The sequence below is a fragment of the Palaemon carinicauda genome, chromosome 18 (assembly GCF_036898095.1).
Source record: "Palaemon carinicauda isolate YSFRI2023 chromosome 18, ASM3689809v2, whole genome shotgun sequence".
NCBI lineage: Eukaryota > Metazoa > Arthropoda > Malacostraca > Decapoda > Palaemonidae > Palaemon > Palaemon carinicauda.
Genome location: NC_090742.1, coordinates 78,928,362 through 78,948,391, shown reverse-complemented (window position 1 = coordinate 78,948,391; position 20,030 = coordinate 78,928,362). Strand labels below are relative to the sequence as shown.

Here is a 20,030-nt window from a genome sequence, read left to right as displayed (position 1 = left end):
CATAGCCTTGGATACGAACACCATCCGAACAAAGGCTTTGAGCTTGTATGAGAATTTTGCTGCAAAGGAACCTCAAGACGACGACGGCAACCATGCTGAAGAAGATGATGATGCAGATGATCCTCAACCAGGGATATCCACTGATTCCCAGCCTCAGAAACAACGTTTTTCCGCCAGCAAAGGATGGTTCGCGAAGTTTCAGAAATGCTTCGCCTTGAAAAGCGTTTCCCTGCATGGCGAGGCTGCTTCGGCTGACACTGCCGCTGCTGAAACTTACGTGAACCAGACATTCAAGAATATTATCGCCGAAGGTGGATACAAGCCGGAACAAGTGTTTAATATGGATGAGACCGGCTTGTTTTGGAAGAGAATGCCGTCGCGAACTTTCCTGTTCAAAGAGGAAGCCAAAGCCTCTGGCTTTAAAGCATTCAAGGATCGCGTTACCCTCGTGATGTGTGGCAATGCTGCTGGATTTTTGCTAAAGCCGGGGCTTATTTATAAGTCGAAAAATCCTCGCGCTTTGAAAAATAAAAATAAGAATCTCCTTCCCGTGTACTGGATGCATAATCAAAAAGCATGGATTACGAAGATGCTGACCTCCAACTGGTTCCATCAGTGTTTTATCCCGCAAGTTAGCAAATATCTCTTAGAGAAGGGCTTGCCATTCAAGATCCTTCTCCTTATGGATAACGCTGGTGGTCTCGCAACTGACCTGTCGCATAAGGGCATTCAGGTTGAGTTCCTGCCACCCAACACCACGTCATTAATTCAACCGATGGACCAGGGGGTTATCAGGGCGTTCAAGGCCCTCTACACGAAGAATACCTTGGCGGACCTCGTTGCGTGTGTGGATGCTGCCCAAGATGATGAGGATGAAGATTCTAACTTGAAGGCGTACTGGCGGCAGTGCACCATAGCCACGTGCCTGCAGAATATTCAGAAGGCACTGCAAGAGATGAAACCTGCAACCGTGAATGCGAGCTGGAAGAAGTTGTGGCTCCAGATTGTTTACGACGACGAGGGATTTACACCTGCTGAAATCCAACACTCTGCAATACGCAAATCTGTGCAGTTGGCTGCCATAATTGGAGGTGACGGGTTTGGCGACATGACGACTGAAGACGTCGACGAGTTGTTGGACTGCCATTCCCAGCCGCTAACTGACGCAGACCTAGAAGACCTGACGAAATCGGCAAGCGAAGAAGAGAGTGAAACCCAGGAAGAGACCCAAGAAAATATTGAAGAAATGGGCTTAACATTAGAACGGCTTGCCAAGGCCTGCAACCATGCGAAGGAGGTGAAAGAAATGTTGCAAGAGTGGGACGAGGATATGGTTCGGTCAATGCAATTCTGCAATAAGGTTGATGACATAATGACTCCCTACAAGATGCTCTTAGATCGAAAAAAGAAGCAGCGGCAACAACTTCCGATCACAATGTTCTTCCAGCCTCGCAAAAAAGAGCCAGTTCCTCCTGCTAGTACGCCTTCGGAAGAAATTGAAGAAGTTTCCCAGGAAGAAGTTGAAGAGGTGTCCCAGGAAAAGACACCTCCGTCTGAAGAGACGTAAAATACTACCTGGCTGCACAGTAGAACACATCATCAGCTTCATCATCATCATTTCTACTGTGCAGCAAATTCATCGCCATCATCATTGAAGTTTTTCTTGAACTTCTTTCGTGGTGAGTACAGTAACAATCTTTATTTTTTACTTTAATATTCTCACATTCTAATATTTGTGCCTGTTTTATAGTTTACAGTGAACCCTCGTTTATCGCGGTAGATAGGTTCCAGTCGCGGCCGCGATAGGTGAAAATCCGCGAAGTAGTGACACCATATTTACCTATTTATTCAACATGTATATTCAGACTTTTAAAACCTTCCCTTGTACGTAGTACTGTTAACAAACTACCCTTTAATGTACAGAACACTTAATGCATGTACTACAGTACCCTAAACTAAAACAGGCACAAATATTAAAGGTGATTTTATATCATGCATTTCCTAAACATGCTAAAAAGCACGATAAAAAATGGCAACCAATGTTTTGTTTACATTTATCTCTGATCATAATGTAGAAACAAACTGGAGGTAGAGCTTTGCTTATTACCCAGACATATTTCCCATACTTTTCCCTTAGAACTACATCACATCTTCCTACTTTAGATATATAGATATATATATATATATATATATATATATATATGTATATATATATATATATATATATGTGTGTGTGTATATATATATATATATATATATATATATATATTTATATGTATACACATATACATACCTACATATATACATAAATACATGCATACATATATATATATATATATATATATATTACTGTATATATATGGGTTATGGAAAAAATCCGCGAAGTGGTGAATCCGCGATGGTCGAACCGCGAAGTAGCGAGGGTTCACTGTAGTACTGTATGCATTAAGTTAAAGGGAAGGTTTTAAAAGTCTACATGTTGTAACCTATCATAAAATTTACATTTGTACGTACGTAAAACAATCTCTCTCTCTCTCTCTCTCTCTGTCTCTGTCTCTCTCTCTCTCTCTCTCTCTCTCTCTCTCTCTCTCTCTCTCTCTCTCTCTCTCTCTCTCTCTCTCTCTCTCTCTCTCTCTCTCTCTCTCTCTCTCTCTCTCGTAAATTGTTTTCCTGCTTTGCTATGTACAGTATGTACTGTATGATTTTATATAGATACGGTAAATTATATTTGTACTAATAACATATTTTGTAAATGCTTTTACTGTAAATATCATTATTTATCACTTTCATCATGCGCGTTAAATGCCTTCTTTGTTCTGAGCGTGGTTGTTTACTGAGCGTACAGTACTTTATGACGCCGTCGTTTCAGGCGGCGTCATAAAGAAAAACATTTCATTTGGAAGTCCTACGAAAAATTAAGTAAAACATTGGTAATAAAAAAATCAACATACTGTATAATCAATATAATCGATGCAAAAACTAACCTATACATATGTACATGTGTACACTAAATGAGTTTGTTTCTTCATTATGATCAGAGATTAACGTAAACAAAACATTGGTTGCCATTTTTTATCATGCTTTTTAGGTGTTTAGGAAACGCATGATATAAAATCGCCTTTAATATTTGTGCCTGTTTTAGTTTAGGGTGCTGTAGTACATGCATTAAGTGTTCTGTACATTAAAGGGTGGTTTGTTAACAGTACTACGTACAAGGGAAGGTTTTAAAAGTCCGAATATACATGTTAAATAAATAGGTAAATATGATGTCACTACTTCGCGGATTTTCACCTATCGCGGCCGGGTCTGGAACCTATCTACCGCGATAAACGAGGGTTCACTGTATATGTTTGTTATGATTGTACGTGAAGATTGGTCGGCAATCTTCCGCAATCTTTGATCTAGTCAGGTGGTCATTTTGTTCCTAGAGAGTGCCCGGAACAAGGGTATTAGTTGAGGTCCTGTCATGCTATAGGTTATTGAACCGTTTGACAGCTCCTAGAGATCATCAGCCCCCTGGGTGGACCGCTGGATCTTCTAAGGATAGCAGACAAAATGAGGCAGAGCATTGCCGTCAGCTTCTTTATCAGGTGAGAACCTCTTAGGTTATTTATGTAACTCTTAAGTGAATTGCCAATTATGTAGCTGTCTCTGACCCGCCACCAACGGTGTCAATCAGCCATTTTTATATAACCAGCGGGTAAGTTTTATATTTAAAAATTATATTTTCATAATAAAATAAATTTTTGAATATACTTACCCGCTGATTATATGAGACCATGGGGCATGGAAAATCTGAAGTGGTTTGGTATAGTTCTACCTGTAGTACCGCGAGGGCGCTAGTGTACACCTGGCATATCTGCAATAAGCTGCGTGAGATTTTGAATTTTCTGCCGTGGCGTCCAGGGACTTTAGCCATTCTTATATAACCAGCGGGTAAGTATATTAAAGAATTTATTTGTTCCGTAACTGACATACAAACCACGCTATTTAATAGGGGTACAGTGAACCCTCGCTACTTCGCGGTTCAACCATCGCGGTTCAACCATCGCGGATTCACCACTTCGCGGGTTTTTTTCATAACCCATATATATATACATATCGCGGATTTTCCGGAAATTTCGAAAATACCGCGATATCTGAAGACCCCAAATACGATATTTCGTTACCTGTAATTCCATTAATACTATAATTAGTAATATCTGCTTTTACTGATTGTTCTTTGCATTACATATGACATATAATTCAGCACAGAAAGAAATAAAACACGAAAAGAGAATGTGATCATAAGATAATTCAGTACTGTATACAGTACGTAGTAAAATTAAATCGAACATGAAACGCAAATCAGATGCAGTCATACCATATTAGAATGGTGTAAGGCTGCTGATGGCTACTACTGTACTACAAATGTAATGGATGTGCTTCTTTTCCATGAATCTTTTATATGTATACGTACGTAGTACTGCATCCAATAATATTCTTTGTTGCAAAAATCACATCTCGAATAAGCGTACGAGAGAGAGAGAGAGAGAGAGAGAGAGAGAGAGAGAGAGAGAGAGAGAGAGAGAGAGAGAGAGAGAGAGAGACATATCCTACAACAAAAGCGCAAAAAAGCGTATGTAAAGCTGTATTATTATTATTGTTATTATTATTGTTGTTGTTGTTATTAAAATTATTATTGTTATTTTTGGGCTCAAGCCATGGCGTCCTGATGGAAGGTTCCTTTTTGGTAGCTTCCTTGGGTAAATAACTACTAAGATATTCCCAGAGAATTTATCCACAGGTTATCACAGAATTCTAACTTCTGGAGCGAGTATCCTAAAGGTTTCCCTTTTAAGACATCGTATATCAACAGGGGACGCATGTATTAACGCGCCACATAGCTATCTACACCCCGAACAGAGTTAATGCTTCGGTGTGTAAGGGTTGAGAATAGCTGGGAGCCGTTCCATAGCTAATCTCATTAGTGGCTACTACTGATACTCGAGATGTAAACAAACGGGCGCCATTGCTTAAATGACGTCACGTCCGTCTTCATCCTTTGTTCAGTAGCTCGCCCTACTTGGACGGATTTTCCCTGTGCTTTACTTATCGCTTTGCATCTACGTAATGTCGGTACCTTCAGCCTCGCCTTCTTCTGGAAAGTTGAGTACAAGGTTCCAGTATTGTTTAGTTAAGCTCTGACCGTAAAGTAAATATTACTTTCCGAGATAATTGCTGTTTTGTGGCAGAGCTGTGCCTCTACCGGACCCGCCATTTTATGGCGTCGTTGTTGTTATGCATGCCTTATTTAGTTAGCCACAACAACGCTTCCGGCCTTATTTACTAATCGAATACATTAGTTTATTTAGTCTTCATAGCTAGGAACTTTTATATCGTGTTTCGACGCTTTTTATCGGTCATCGATTGACCTCATACCAGTCGGCTACTATAGCCCCCAGGCCAGAGCGCCTGTATATAAGTGTTCATGCATGATTTTATTAGTGATCCTAGGCTAAGTTATGAAGATAGTGGCATTATTTTACAATAGTTTCGACCGTGATGCAAGTGTTTTTTCGCCTTCAGGGACCATATAGGGGATAGGTTAGTTAGTGACCCTAACTAACCTAACCTCCTCGTAGGACCCCTATATGCTTCCTTCATCCCCTGCCTTGGCACTCCCTCTGTTTAGCCTTGATTTCCTTTCTGAGTAAGGGGATCAAGTGTCTAATGGAGTATTCATCGCCTCTCAGTCCTCCCTAAGGGAATGACCCCCCCTTAGGGTTGCGTCCGAGAGTGAGGTTAGGCTAGCCCTTCCTCTATGGCTAGGTATAGTCTATGACCATCCTGCCATAGCGATATGTCTTCTATCCTTCCTAGTTCAGGGCTTCTAGCCCTGTTCTAGGTTAGGTTTTGGAAGGTTACTCTGTCCCCTGCTGAAACTGTACCCTTGCACCGTTTCAGCCTGGCGGCCTTATCTTAGGTTAGGGAGTGTCCTCCCTTTCCCTAGTGGCTGCTCTGGTACAGAACCCCTTCCTTGGAAGACCCTTCTCTTCTCCCCTCCCCACCTATCTCTAGTATAGCCTAGCCTACACTTAGGTTAGTCTATACCCATCTGTCCCCTGTCCTACAACTCCTCCTTAGGGTGGAGTGATAGGGCTACCTTGAGCTTCCTTGTGCAGTCCGCTCTGGTACATATACCCTTCATAGTGTCCTATGGGGTTAGCCACTGGATGCGTTCTGCATGTGAAGGTCTCTCCTCTCTTGGGTGTCCCCTAGCCCTCCCTTGGGCTACCCTGCCCCCGGTCCCCTGCGACCCCAGCTCCTGGGTGATAGAGCCTGCCTCTATCATGGGTACACCCTCTCAGGGGGGGATGTTTGGATTCCATGACTGGACTTCTTACATCCCTCCCCCTGTCTCTCTCTCTATCCGGGTGCCGGTCCCTTGCCGCCTCCACTGTCGGCGATACCTGCCTCCTACCTTGGTGACTCTCCCCTACCCTCATGCCGCCAGCCCCTCCGCTTGCCGGGGGACTGTCGACCGCCGCCGGCTCCCGCCGACGGCCTTCCTCCTTCCTCCTAGCCTCACCGTCCGCTTGCCGGTCGGCCACCGGAGTGCCGGCATTCACTGCCGGCAACCGGGTTCAGCTATAACCATCCTTATCCCAGTCACCAATCCGGCATCCTCCGACCGCCGGAGCCGCCGCTCCCCTGCCGGCGTGCCGCCGTTGTGCCGGCGGCCGCCACCCTGGCTTTACTCTTGACTTACATTTTGTCTGCCCTAATGCCAGAAACTCTGCTGGAGCGGCCTCCGGCGTGCCGGAGGTCTGCCGGAACCTCCCGGAGGCGTCAAGGATACTTGCACCCTCTTCTCCTAGCTATCACTTGTATACTGATAGCCCTACACTGCAAACAGATAGCCTGTTTACACTCTTTAGATCAGTGCCTTGGTACTGTTCTATTAGTAATCATGCTGTCCCTTTGCATTCTTCAATATTCCAGCATGCTGCGTGCATCTTAGCGAGGCTGGTTGCCGGAAGCAATTACCCTAAGGGACCTGTTAGTTCCCCAATTTAAGGACTGAGTGATCTCAGTCCCAAACTTATCCTTGGTTTTCCACGGAATTCCATTGCCCTGTGGAATTTCAGGGAATACTATCCTGTGCCTTTGGCCATCTCGGATTACCCGGGGATAATGCTTGCGGTAGCCAGACGGGCGAGATGCATGGAGTATGTTCTCTTTACTACTTCAATCTCTATGCATCACACCCTTTCTTTAAGTTAATATTAATGATTAATCTTAACTTAGCTTAAGAACCATTCTTATGACTCCCCCATACTCATTTTCTCTTTCTTCCACAGGAGGAGCAGATGAAGTGTGACTTCGACTTCTGCGCTGTGAAACGCCCGCACTTCTACGGGCATACGGCTTGCAGGACTCACGCCCCTTGTGCTAACAAGAAAGGGGATCTGAAATTCTGGGACCCACTGGATTGTACGGTCTGCCAGGCTCAACTAGTTGATGCCTTCCATAACCCTCCCTCAGCGGAGGTCAGGGACACTTCTCGGGAGAAGCTACGCAAGTGGGTGCGTGGCTTCCAGAAGAATGCCACCGGACCGTACTTGGCCACTGAAGAAATGAGGTCACTCTTGTTCCCTAAGGCCTCCCCTGATTCAGTGGTACCCAAGGATGTGATTCCCACTGTCCAAATTACAGTGGAACCTGATGTTGTCATGGCTCAGTCCATGCACGAGTGCCGCCTGGATTCTGAAGATGACGAACATATGTCGGACGTCTCGGAAGACACAGAGAAGACTCTTATGGCTCAAGGAGCTGAAGATGATGAAGACCAGGTGGAATATGCCGAGTCGGAGCAAGAGGTCGCTCCTCCTTCCATCTCCGCTCCTACTCCTACACCGACGGAAGTATCTATCCCGTCTACCTCCACGACCCCGGATCCCTCTTCTTCCACTCAAGAAATGATCCGGTTGATTAGAGCTGTCATGGACGACAGGTTAAAGGAGAATCAGGAGTTCATCAGGTCCATGATGGGATCCAGAGAACCGAAGAGGATTTCGGTTAAGGATCTCCCCGCTTGCTCACATGCCAACCCGTGGAGGTATGCTGAGCATATGGTTATCGCGACCGGCAGGATCTTTGTCAGCGACAAGATCGGCACGGTCCCTTTGGAAGACGTGGAGTTCTTCCCAAACTTTGAGGCCTACCCGGACTGTTACGTCCGACTTCGTTCCGAACCCGCCTCTAAGGAAGAGACCGAACCCAAGGAAGAGATAGTGTTCGATCTCGCGAAGGCCCAGGCTATGCTAGCCAACACATTCAAGAGTAGGGGTTTTACCTGCTCCAAGCTTCCGGCCCTGAGCAAGAAGCACCCTACTTATGTCGCACCTGAAAATGCGGTTCTTCCATTCTTGGAAAAGGCCTTCACTGCGTGCCTTAAAGCTGTGGAAGAGGGGAAAGCCTGCCCTGCACTGGAGGAGTGCAGACCCTTCTCCATAGTCACTCCCCCTGACGCTCGACACTGGAAGGATATCCAGCACACTTTCGTCGTGGGAAAGCTAGATCCTGACGTCGCCGGACGTCAGTTTAACGAAGACCTCCCTAAGCTCAACGATCACCTCCTTCGTCGGGAACAAGATACGAAGGAGAGGCTCGCAGCATCTATGTCTCACCAAGTCCAACTTGAAATTATGGCCTGTGACACCAGAGTACCAGACCACTACATGGTACTCTCCAAATCCCACATGACAACCGTGATGAAGGACTTGTACCACTTCATAAAGGCTCGGAGAGCCTGTCGTGAATTCGTGTTCGCAGGTGCCACTGTGAAACACGAACCCCGGAGGCTGATTTCCTCCAACATCTGGGGCAAACACCTCTTTCCTTCTGACCTTGTGAAGGAGATCACCGACAAAGCCGCCACGGAGAATAGGAACCTTCTCCACAAGTGGGGCATGTCAAGAAAAAGGAAACCCTCTCAAGACGAAGGACCTCAACCTAAGAGGAAATCCCAAAAACAGAAACCCCAGCAACGTCAACCAAGACGTCAGTTTCCGGGACCCGCTACCTCCCAAGTGGCAGCTCAGCCACAACAGACCTTTCAATTGGTCCCCCAACCGGTGTTGTCACAGTCACCGGTCTTCACCCCTGCTTTCGAGCAACAGACAACTACCTTTCGTCCCAAAGGTAGAGGCTCAAGCAGAGGTGCAAGCAGAGACGCATCTCGCCGTCCCTCCAGAGGCATAGGAGGAAAGGGAGCTAGCGGCCGAGGCAGCAAGCCCTCGGGACACCAGAAGCAATGAAGTGCTTCCGGTGGGAGGAAGACTCCGCCAATTCCAGGATCGTTGGACCTTCGATCCCTGGGCACACAGCATCGTCAAGAAGGGTCTAGGCTGGAGTTGGACTCAACCACCCCCAACCTTCCAGCAATTCTTCCAACAATCAACCCCCCTTCTGGAAGAATATTTCCTAGATCTCTTGAACAAGAAGGTGATAAGGAAGGTAAAGTCCACCAGGTTCCAAGGGAGACTGTTTTGTGTCCCCAAGAAAGACTCCGACAAACTCAGAGTCATTCTGGACTTATCCCCCCTCAACAAGTTCATAGCGAACGACAAGTTCAAGATGCTGACTCTTCAACAGATAAGGACCCTTCTGCCTCGAGGTTCCTACACGGTCTCCATAGACCTGGCGGATGCCTACTGGCACGTTCCAATGAACCATCACGCTTCCTCCTACCTAGGATTTCGACTCCAAAGGAAAAGCTACGCCTTCCGGGCCATGCCCTTCGGCCTCAACGTGGCCCCTCGGATCTTCACAAAGCTGGCGGACGCCATAGTACAACAGCTCCGCCTCCGAAACGTCCAGGTGATGGCCTACCTCGACGACTGGCTAGTCTGGGCTCCATCGCCCGAAGATTGTGTAAAATCTTGCAACAAAGTCACCCAGTACCTAGAACACCTGGGATTCAAGATCGAGAAGAAATCTCGCCTCTCTCCAGCTCAGAAGTTCCAGTGGTTGGGAATCCAATGGAACCTTCAGTCACACCGCCTTTCCATCCCCCAGAAGAAAAGGAAGGAAATAGCAGGGTCTGTCAAGCGACTGCTGAAATCCAAACGAATTTCAAGACGCCAGCAGGAACGAGTTCTAGGCTCTCTACAGTTCGCCTCAGTGACAAACCCAGTGCTTCGTGCACAGCTAAAGGATGCCGCGGGAGTCTGGAGACGTTCTGCATCCATCGCTCGAAGAGACCTCAAGAGACGGCTTCCAAACAAGACTTCGACTTCTCCTAAAGCCGTGGTCAGAAGCAAAGGCCCTGAAAAGGTCCATGCCTCTCCAACACCCTCCTCCATCACTCAACATCCACACGGACGCTTCGCTGGAGGGTTGGGGAGGTCACTCCCACCAAAAACAGGCTCAAGGCACCTGGTCTCCCCTGTTCAAGACGTTCCATATAAACATCTTGGAGGCCATGGCGGTCCTTCTAACTCTGAAGAAATTATCCCCGCCGCCCTCGATCCACATTCGTCTAACCCTAGACAACTCGGTGGTAGTTCGTTGTCTCAATCGCCAAGGCTCAAGATCGCCCCAGATAAATCAGGTGCTTCTCCCAATCTTCCGTCTGGCGGAGAAGAAGAAGTGGCACCTGTCTGCAGTTCACCTACAAGGATTCCGCAACGTGACAGCGGATGCTCTATCGCGGACAAACCCGATAGAGTCGGAATGGTCTCTAGACGCAAGATCCTTCTCCTTCATCTCTCACCAAGTCCCAGAACTCCAGATAGATCTCTTTGCAACGAGCGACAACAATCAACTTCCTCGGTATGTGGCCCCGTACGAGGACCCCAAGGCAGAAGCAGTGGATGCCATGTCACTGGACTGGAACAGATGGTCCAAGATCTACCTGTTCCCTCCCACCAACCTTCTGTTGAAAGTCCTCTCCAAACTGAGAACCTTCAAAGGGACAGCGGCCCTAGTGGCTCCCAAGTGGCCCCGGAGCAACTGGTACCCCCCTGGTCCTGGAGCTGCAGCCCAAGCTGATCCCTCTCCCGGGCCCAGTTCTCTCCCAACAAGTACAGAAGTCGACTGTCTTTGCTTCATCATCGAAAATCAAGGACCTTCATCTCATGATTTTCTCTCCCTAGCCGCAAAGAAGAGGTTTGGGATCTCGAAGAAAAGTCTGGACTTCCTAGAGGAATACAAGACCGAATCCACAAGACGGCAATACGAATCATCCTGGAGGAAATGGGTCTCCTTCGTCAAGACAAAAAATCCTAAAGAAATCACGATTGATTTCTGCATGTCCTTCTTTATTCACCTTCATGGACAGGGATTAGCAGCCAATACGATTTCAACCTGCAAATCAGCCTTGACCAGACCAATTCTATATGCTTTCCAAATTGATCTGTCCAGCGACATCTTCAACAAACTACCGAAAGCATGTGCTCGCCTACGCCCAGCACCCCCACCGAAACCGATCTCCTGGTCACTAGACAAGGTGCTCCATTTCGCCTCCAACTTGGATAAGGATTCATGCCCTCTCAAGGATCTGACTCAGAAAGTTATATTTCTCTTTGCTCTTGCTTCGGGAGCTCGAGTCAGCGAAATAGTGGCATTATCAAGAGAAGACGGACACATCCTGTTTACCGATACAGGAGACGTTACCCTCTCCCCTGATCCGACGTTTCTCGCCAAAAATGAATTACCCACCAAAAGATGGGGCCCCTGGAGAATATGCCCCCTGAAGGAAGATGCCTCTCTATGCCCAGTAGAGAGCCTCAAGGTCTATCTTCGCAGAACTTCGAACTTTGGTGGAGGCCAACTCTTCAAAGGAGAAACATCGGGCAGCGACCTGTCACTGAAACAATTAAGAGCGAAAATCACCTACTTCATTCGCAGAGCAGATCCTGACAGTACACCCGCTGGTCATGATCCTAGGAAAGTTGCATCATCTCTGAATTTCTTTCAGAGTATGGACTTTGAAAGCCTTAAGAACTTCACAGGCTGGAAGTCCTCGCGCGTTTTCTTTAAACATTATGCGAAACAAGTGCACGAAGTCAAACATTTTGTGGTAGCCGCAGGTAGTGTTATGAAACCTGCACCTAACTCTGCGTAGAACAGTGAGTTACTTGGGACTCTAACTCTTCGGGTGCCTATGTTGACCCTCGAGCGATACATAGTGATGTCGAAAACACTTAGTGCTTTTATATAACTGTTCTTATCCCAGGTGAAATGTCATAGTTGTTACACAAGTGCCGCATGCCCTGAGCATGATGTGTTTTATTCAAAGACTTGCGTTCCTCGAGAACGAGTGCCTACTAATAAACTTGAAATTCCTTTTCAGATTCAAGAGCAAGTCTTTATTACTGTACTATGTACATTTTAATTACTGTAAATGAACTTTACTTATTGCTGTAATTTATTTAATTTCTGCATTTGTGAAATAAAATTTCTATTTTATTATCTGTGCGTCTCAATCAGCTCCTACTTACTATGAAATACATGCCTGTCATAGTTTTATTATCCCCTTTTTCCTTACGGTTATGGAGAAATTAAGATACTAACTCTTAATTTATATTCACTCTGATTATGTAATGTTCCAATACGAATACTTACTCTTCATACCCTGGAGATGATTCATCTTTCTCAACATACAGTGCCCAACCACCACTGGTCTGCTTTTCAGAATGTTCCTATACAAATACCAAACATTCAGCTTCATCTCCAAGTTCTTCAAGTTCTTCTATCAGGATGAATAGTCCTTCAATACCACTTTGACGTCGGCATGGCCCGTGGGAACTTCACTGCCAAGGGGGGCAGGATGCTTCTTCCCTACGGTTCTTTACCAAGATTACTATGCTAATTTGTCAATGCCTTGGCACTTACTATTAGGGGAAAATCTACCACGATACATTGATTCTCTGGTATTCTTCCATCAGGACGCCATGGCTTGAGCCCAAAAAACGGATTTTGAGCGAAGCGAAAAATCTATTTTTGGGTGAGATAGCCATGGCGTCCTGATGGACCCTCCCTGCTACTTCGTCCAGTTTTAGGTCCCACCCTGCTCTGCTGTATCATGGTGATGGGCAAGCAACTGGCTTCAGGATAAAGACGGACGTGACGTCATTTAAGCAATGGCGCCCGTTTGTTTACGTCTCGAGTATCAGTAGTAGCCACGAATGAGATTAGCTATGGAACGGCTCCCAGCTATTCTCAACCCTTACACACCGAAGCATTAACTCTGTTCGGGGTGTAGATAGCTATGTGGCGCGTTGATACATGCGTCCCCTGTTGATATACGATGTCTTAAAAGGGAAACCTTTAGGATACTCGCTCCAGAAGTTAGAATTCTGTGATAACCTGTGGTTAAATTCTCTGGGAATATCTTAGTAGTTATTTACCCAAGGAAGCTACCAAAAAGGAACCTTCCATCAGGACGCCATGGCTATCTCACCCAAAAATAGATTTTTCGCTTCGCTCAAAATCCGTTTATTATTATCATTATTATTATTATTATTATCATTATTTATTATTATTATTATTATTATTACTGTACAGTATACGCAGGGTATCTTGTACTTTAAGTTGGTAACCTACGTAGCATATAAGACAGGTTGTGATTGGTTCAAGCGCTGATAGATGACGAATCAGAACTCAAGTTTTGTTATCTAGCCTGTGATTGGTGTTTTGCCCGCATCTCCAACTTCCAGCATCTTTTCGCGGCCACTTTCTCTCCCGCCATATCGCTGTGTAGACGTTGTTAAGTTTTTGAACTTTAATCTGTGCTGTGCGTGACTGTTTTAAGTTGAACTTTTTGTTGAACTATCTGTTAAACCCTACTGTACAATGGCTCCCAAGCGTTCTGCTTCTACTAAGGCTGGTAGTGAGCCTAAACGCCACCGAAGGATGATGACGATTGCTGAGAAGGTTACGCTTCTCGATATGTTAAAAGACGGTAGAAGTTACGCGGCCGCAGCCCGCCATTTTGGAATCAATGAATCCACCGTTCGCTATATCAAGAAGGACGAGGCGAACATTAGAAAGACGGCTGCAATCACCTTTAGCAGATCAGCGAAGCCAGTCGTTAACACGCGTAATAAAACGATCGTACGCATGGAAGGTGCTTTAGCTATGTGGATTGCCGACTGCCGGAAGAAGAACATAGCCTTGGATACGAACACCATCCGAACCAAGGCTTTGAGCTTGTATGAGAATTTTGCGGCAAAGGAACCTCAAGACGACGATGGCGACCATGCTGAAGAAGATGATGATGTAGATGAGCCTCAACCAGGGACATCCACTGATTCTCAGAGTCAGAAACAACGTTTTTCCGCCAGCAAAGGATGGTTCGCGAAGTTTCAGAAACGCTTCGCCCTGAAAAGCGTTTCCCTGCATGGCGAGGCTGCTTCGGCTGACACTGCCGCTGCTGAAACTTACGTGAACCAGACGTTCAAGAATATTATCGCCGAAGGTGGGTACAAGCTGGAACAAGTGTTTAATATGGATGAGACCGGCTTGTTTTGGAAGAGAATGCCGTCGCGAACTTTCCTGTTCAAAGAAGAAGCCAAAGCCTCTGGCTTTAAAGCATTCAAGTATCGCGTTACCCTCGTGATGTGTGGCAATGCTGCTGGATTTTTGCTAAAGCCGGGGCTTATTTATAAGTCGAAAAATCCTCGCGCTTTGAAAAATAAAAATAAGAATCTCCTTCCCGTGTACTGGATGCATAATCCAAAAGCATGGATTACGAAGATGCTGACCTCCAACTGGTTCCATCAGTGTTTCATCCCGCAAGTCAGCAAATATCTCGTAGAGAAGGGCTTGCCATTCAAGATCCTTCTCCTTATGGATAACGCTGGTGGACACGCACCTGATCTGTCGCATGAGGGCATTCAGGTTGAGTTCCTGCCACCCAACACCACGTCATTAATTCAACCAAGGGACCAGGGGGTTATCAGGGCGTTCAAGGCCCTCTACACGAAGAATACCTTGGCGGACCTCGTTGCGTGTTTGGATGCTGCCCAAGATGATGAGGATGAAGATTTTAACTTGAAGGTGTACTGGCGGCAGTACACCATAGCCACGTGCCTGCAGAACATTCAGAAGGCACTGCAAGAGATGAAACCTGCAACCGTGAATGCGAGCTGGAAGAAGTTGTGCCCCCAGATTGATACAACGACGAGGGATTTACTCCGTCTGAAATCCAACACTCTGCAATACGCAAATCTGTGCAGTTGGCTGCCATAATTGGGGGTGACGGGTTTGGCGACATGACGACTGAAGACGTCGACGAGTTGTTGGACTGCCATTCCCAGCCGCTAACTGACGCAGACCTAGAAGACCTGACGAAATCGGCAAGCGAAGAAGAGAGTGAAACCCAGGAAGAGACCCAAGAAAATGTTGAAGAAACGGGCTTAACATTAGAACGGCTTGCCAAGGCCCGCAACCATGCGAAGGAGTTGAAAGAAATGTTGCAAGAGTGGGACGAGGATATGGTTCGGTCTATGCAATTCTGCAACAAGATCGATGAAGACATGACTCCCTACAGGATGCTCTTAGAGCGAAAAAAGAAGCATCGGCAGCAACTTCCGATCACAATGTTCTTCCAGCCTCGCAAAAAAGAGCCAGTTCCTCCTGCTAGTACGCCTTCGGAAGAAATTGAAGAAGTTTCCCAGGAAGAAGTTGAAGAGGTGTCCCAGGAAAAGACACCTCCGTCTGAAGAGTTGTAAAATACTATCATTGGCTGCACAGTAAAAGACATCATCAGCTTCATCATCATCATTTCTACTGTGCAGCAAATTCATCGCCATTATCATTCAAGTTTTTCTTGAACTTCTTTCGTGGTGAGTACAGTAACAATCTTTATTTTTTACTTTAATATTCTAACATTTTAATATTTGTGCCTTTTTTAGTTTAGTACTATATGCATTAAGTTGAACGGAAGGTTTTAAAACTCTGAAGAGTATACATGTTGTAACCTATCATATTTTTTTGGTTTAAAATTTACATTTACGCACGTAAAACAATCTCTCTCTCTCTCTCTCTCTCTCTCTCTCTCTCTCTCTCTCTCTCTCTCTCTCTCTCTCTCTCTCTCTCTCTCTCTCTCTTTCTCTCTCTCTCGTAAGTTGTTTTCCTGCTTTACTACGTACAGTATGTACTGTATGATTTTATATAGATACGGTAAATAATATTTGTAATAACATATTTTTTAAAAGCTTTTACTGTAAATATCATTATTTATCACTTTCATCATGCGCGTTAAATGCCTTCTTTGTTCTGAGCGTGGTTGTTTACTGAGCGTACTTTATAACGCCGTTGTTTCAGGCGGCGTCATAAAGAAAAACATTTCATTTGGAAGTCCTAAGAAAAATTAAGTAAAACATTGGTAATAACAAAATCAACATACTGTATAATCAATATAATCGATGCAAAAACTAACCTATACACAGATGTGTACACTAAATGCATTTGTTTCTTCATTATGATCAGAGAAACGTAAACAAAACGTTGGTTGCCATTTTTTATCGTGCTTTTTGGCGTGTTAAGGAAACGCATGATATAAAATCGCCTTTAATATTTGTGCCTGTTTTAGTTTAGGGTACTGTAGTACATGCATTAAGTGTTCTGTACATTAAAGGGTAGTTTGTTAACCCTTTTACCCCCGGGGTATTTGGAAATATCCAACCCTTAACCCCCAAGGGGTTATTTTTTTCCTAGCACATTTTGCAGTTAATTTTTTTTAAAATGCTCTAACAGCCTTAATTTTTGTCATAGAGAGGTCAGGTTGGTCTCATTCTCTTGGAAAATGCCTGAATTTTCTCAAAAAATTATAAAAAAATATGAAAAACTAATTTTTATAGCATTTTTTTGCAAGGACGTACCGGTACGTCCAGGGGGGTAAAGGGATGGCTTTTGTGAAACGTACCAGTACGTCCTTTGGTGGTAAAAGGGTTAACAGTACTACGTACAAGGGAAGGTTTTAAAAGTCTGAATATACATGTTAAATAAATAGGTAAATATGGTGTCACTACTTCGCGGATTTTCACCTATCGCGGCCGGGTCTGGAACCTATCTACCGCGATAAACGAGGGTTCACTGTATTACTTTCGGCGTAGCTGAAATGACGAGCCATTAGAATTTTAACGAGGGTTTACTACCCCATCGCTAGTTTAGTGTGCTTGAGCTCCCTTTGCTCTCGGCTCGGATGGTAGACAGACGTGTCCTCTCTCATCCTTGCCTCGCTCTTGGCAGCCATTAATGTTTTTTTGCTTTTTCTTTGACAGGTTTGAGTGTGAAGTTGGCCTCTGCGATTATGCGCACCTGTCCTGGATTACCCGACCGCCCCTGCGGAACATTCATGTCGGCGGTCGAGACGGACCCTCACACCCTTTGCCCTTACTGTAGAGGCCAACGGTGTGATAGTGGTAATAAGTGTGGTGAGTGTAGGGAGTGGTCTACCTCCCAGTGGGAGAGGTTTTCTTGGCGATGCAAGAAGAAGTCCAGGCGGGATATCTCTCCTTCGAAGGTTTCTTTGAAAGGAGAAAATCCCAAGGTCTCTTCTTCCGTTGCCCAAACCTCCTCCGAAGCTCCCGCTCGAGCGGCCTCTTTTGAGAAACCGTCGAGTGGTAGCGTAGACCGTGGTTCTGTTTCCCAAACTCGGGGTTCGAGAGATGGCGTTGCCTCCCCTAGCGAGGCAGCTCCACCTCTCCCCCCGGGGGAGGATATATCACAAACTAATTTGTTTCAGCTTTGGTCTTCCTTGGGGCTCGAGGGTTCGCCCTCCAAGGAAGCTCTACTTGATATTATCCGATTGGGTGCCGCTGTCAAGCAATCGCCGACTTTGGCAGAGGTTGATCCTGTCTATTGTCGACGTTGTGGTGTCAGAGGTATCCAATGCGGTACAGTATCTCCTAATACCTCTGCCTCTCCACATCCCGCAGTAGCTGAAGGCTTAGTTTCTCCCGTTCATGCTCAATCTACGAGGGAGAAACTAAGTCCAACAGTCTCTCCTGCCTGTGATTCTCCCCCTCGGGAGAGTTCACTTACAGAGACTCCTCTTCGGAGGACTGCAGAAGGTCAGCTTGCTGAGCCTACGACCCCCAGAGGGCTCATCCGTCCCAAGGCTCGCCTTCCTCTTCGCCGGAGAGGCCTTCCTTCACGTTATAAAGCGGTGAGGAGGCGCCTCTTTGGTTCATCATTGTCGTTGCAGTCCGCCGCAGAGGAGCCTCGTCAGCGTTCACCGACTGTTCCTGCTATGGTCCTGGACCTCTCAGTGGATCGTTCGCGATCCCCTTCGGTGGAAGGTCGTCCTTTCAAAGGACACGTCGACCTTCCACCCGACAGACCTGCTGACCTGCCGTTGCCGTTCCTGAGAGCTGATGCGCTTTACGTACCCACGAAACCTGACTACCATGCTCGTCAGGCACCGAACCCTGTTTCAGGGCATCAAGGGCGTAAGCGCCATCGTGCGCATACTTCTCCTACGTGCCATGATGGACATGCACGCCAACGTTCTCCTGCGCGCCAGGCTTTGCCTGGGGTAGCGCGCCATCAACCTCCTTAGCGCCAGCGCTCTCCCTTTCATCAGCGCTCGCCAACGCTCTCCCGCGCGCTAACGCCCACCCACAGCCGTCTCTCCTGCGCGCCCATGATCTTCGGATCTGGGCGAGGATACGTGCGCGCGCCCTGCGCGCTCGCATACTGACGCGCGCCCATGCACACAGGCTTCAACTGCCCGCCTGCGTGCCAGGGGTATCTCTCCTGCGTGCGAGCGCCCTACGACATTTTCTGGGGCGCGCGAACTTACGCCCGCGTGTCCAACGACCTGATCGTGCGTGCCCACGCACCCGCGAACATTCACCCGCGCGCGTGCAATCAGTCTCCTGCGCAAGCTCCTGTGAGCCCACAGTCTCCCGCACGTGCAATCAGTCTCCTGCGCAAGCTCCTGTGAGCCCACAGTCTCCCGCGCGTGCGAGCGCTCCTACGCACCATCACTCTCCTGCGCGCCCTTGCTATTACCCGCGCGCCCACGCCCATCCTCTCTAGCAGTTATGCGCGCCCACACACACAGGCTCCGACTGTGCGCCCGCGCACAAGGGATATCTCTCCTGCGCGCGCGCGTCCTACGATATCTTCTGAGGCGTGCGAACTCTCGCCCGCACGCCCGCGGGTCCAACATCCTGATCCAGCATGCGAACATTCACGAGTGCGAGCGCACAATCAGCCTCCTGGGCAGTCTCCTGTGTCTCCCGCGCGCGCTTCTACGCGCCATCACTCGCCCGCGCATTTGCCCACGCACGCACGCGCATCAGCAGTCCCCCACGCGCGCGCGCACGACTCCGGGTATTCCCCATCACGCGAGCGCCAATACGCTCCCCCGCTCGAGCGCCAATACCCTCCCGCGCGCGAGACTGCAGGACAATGCACGGTAAGGTCGCCATCGCCACATTCCCCTCCCCGCAAGCGCAGAACAGCGCTCTCGGCGGTGGAAGGGAAGCTTCCAGAAAGATCCAGGAACACTTCTTCTTTACAGGCGAACCTCCATATGGAAACTCCTCTCAGGGATCTTTCGATCCCTGTCCCTCCAGAGCGCAGCTGTCAGCCAACAGCCATGGTTTGAGGCACTAATCTGAGCGGTTATACAGGCTTTCAAGCCTGTTCTCTCTGAATTGGGCCACAAATCTTTGGCTGCATCTACCCCTCTGAAGAGAAAAAGAGGAGTTTCGGACGCGGTGACTTCTCCAAGAACTAAGCTGTCTCCTCGTAAGCTCTCGAGGCAGGTTCCCTCTCCCTCCCAGACTTTTTTCCCTCGTTCCGACTTCAGAGTTTTCGCTGGTTGCGTTAATGGTGTCTCTATTTATTTTATTTTTCTTACTAGCCAAGCTGCAACCCTAGTTGAGAAAGCAAGATGCTTTAACCCAAAGGGCTCCTATAAGGAAAGATGGCTCAGTAAGTAAATAAGAAAATAATTAAGTAAATAAATTAACATTAAATCATTCTCAGAAAAGTAACGAACCTTACTGTAGAGGTTGATGCAG

General features: G+C 46.9%; 1 protein-coding gene across 1 annotated transcript in view; it reads left to right on the top strand.

Annotated features, from left to right (window-relative positions):
* The window catches only part of fsd (fates-shifted), a 407,209-nt gene that overhangs the window by 239,613 nt on the left and 147,566 nt on the right, over positions 1-20,030 (top strand). The window lies entirely within an intron of this gene.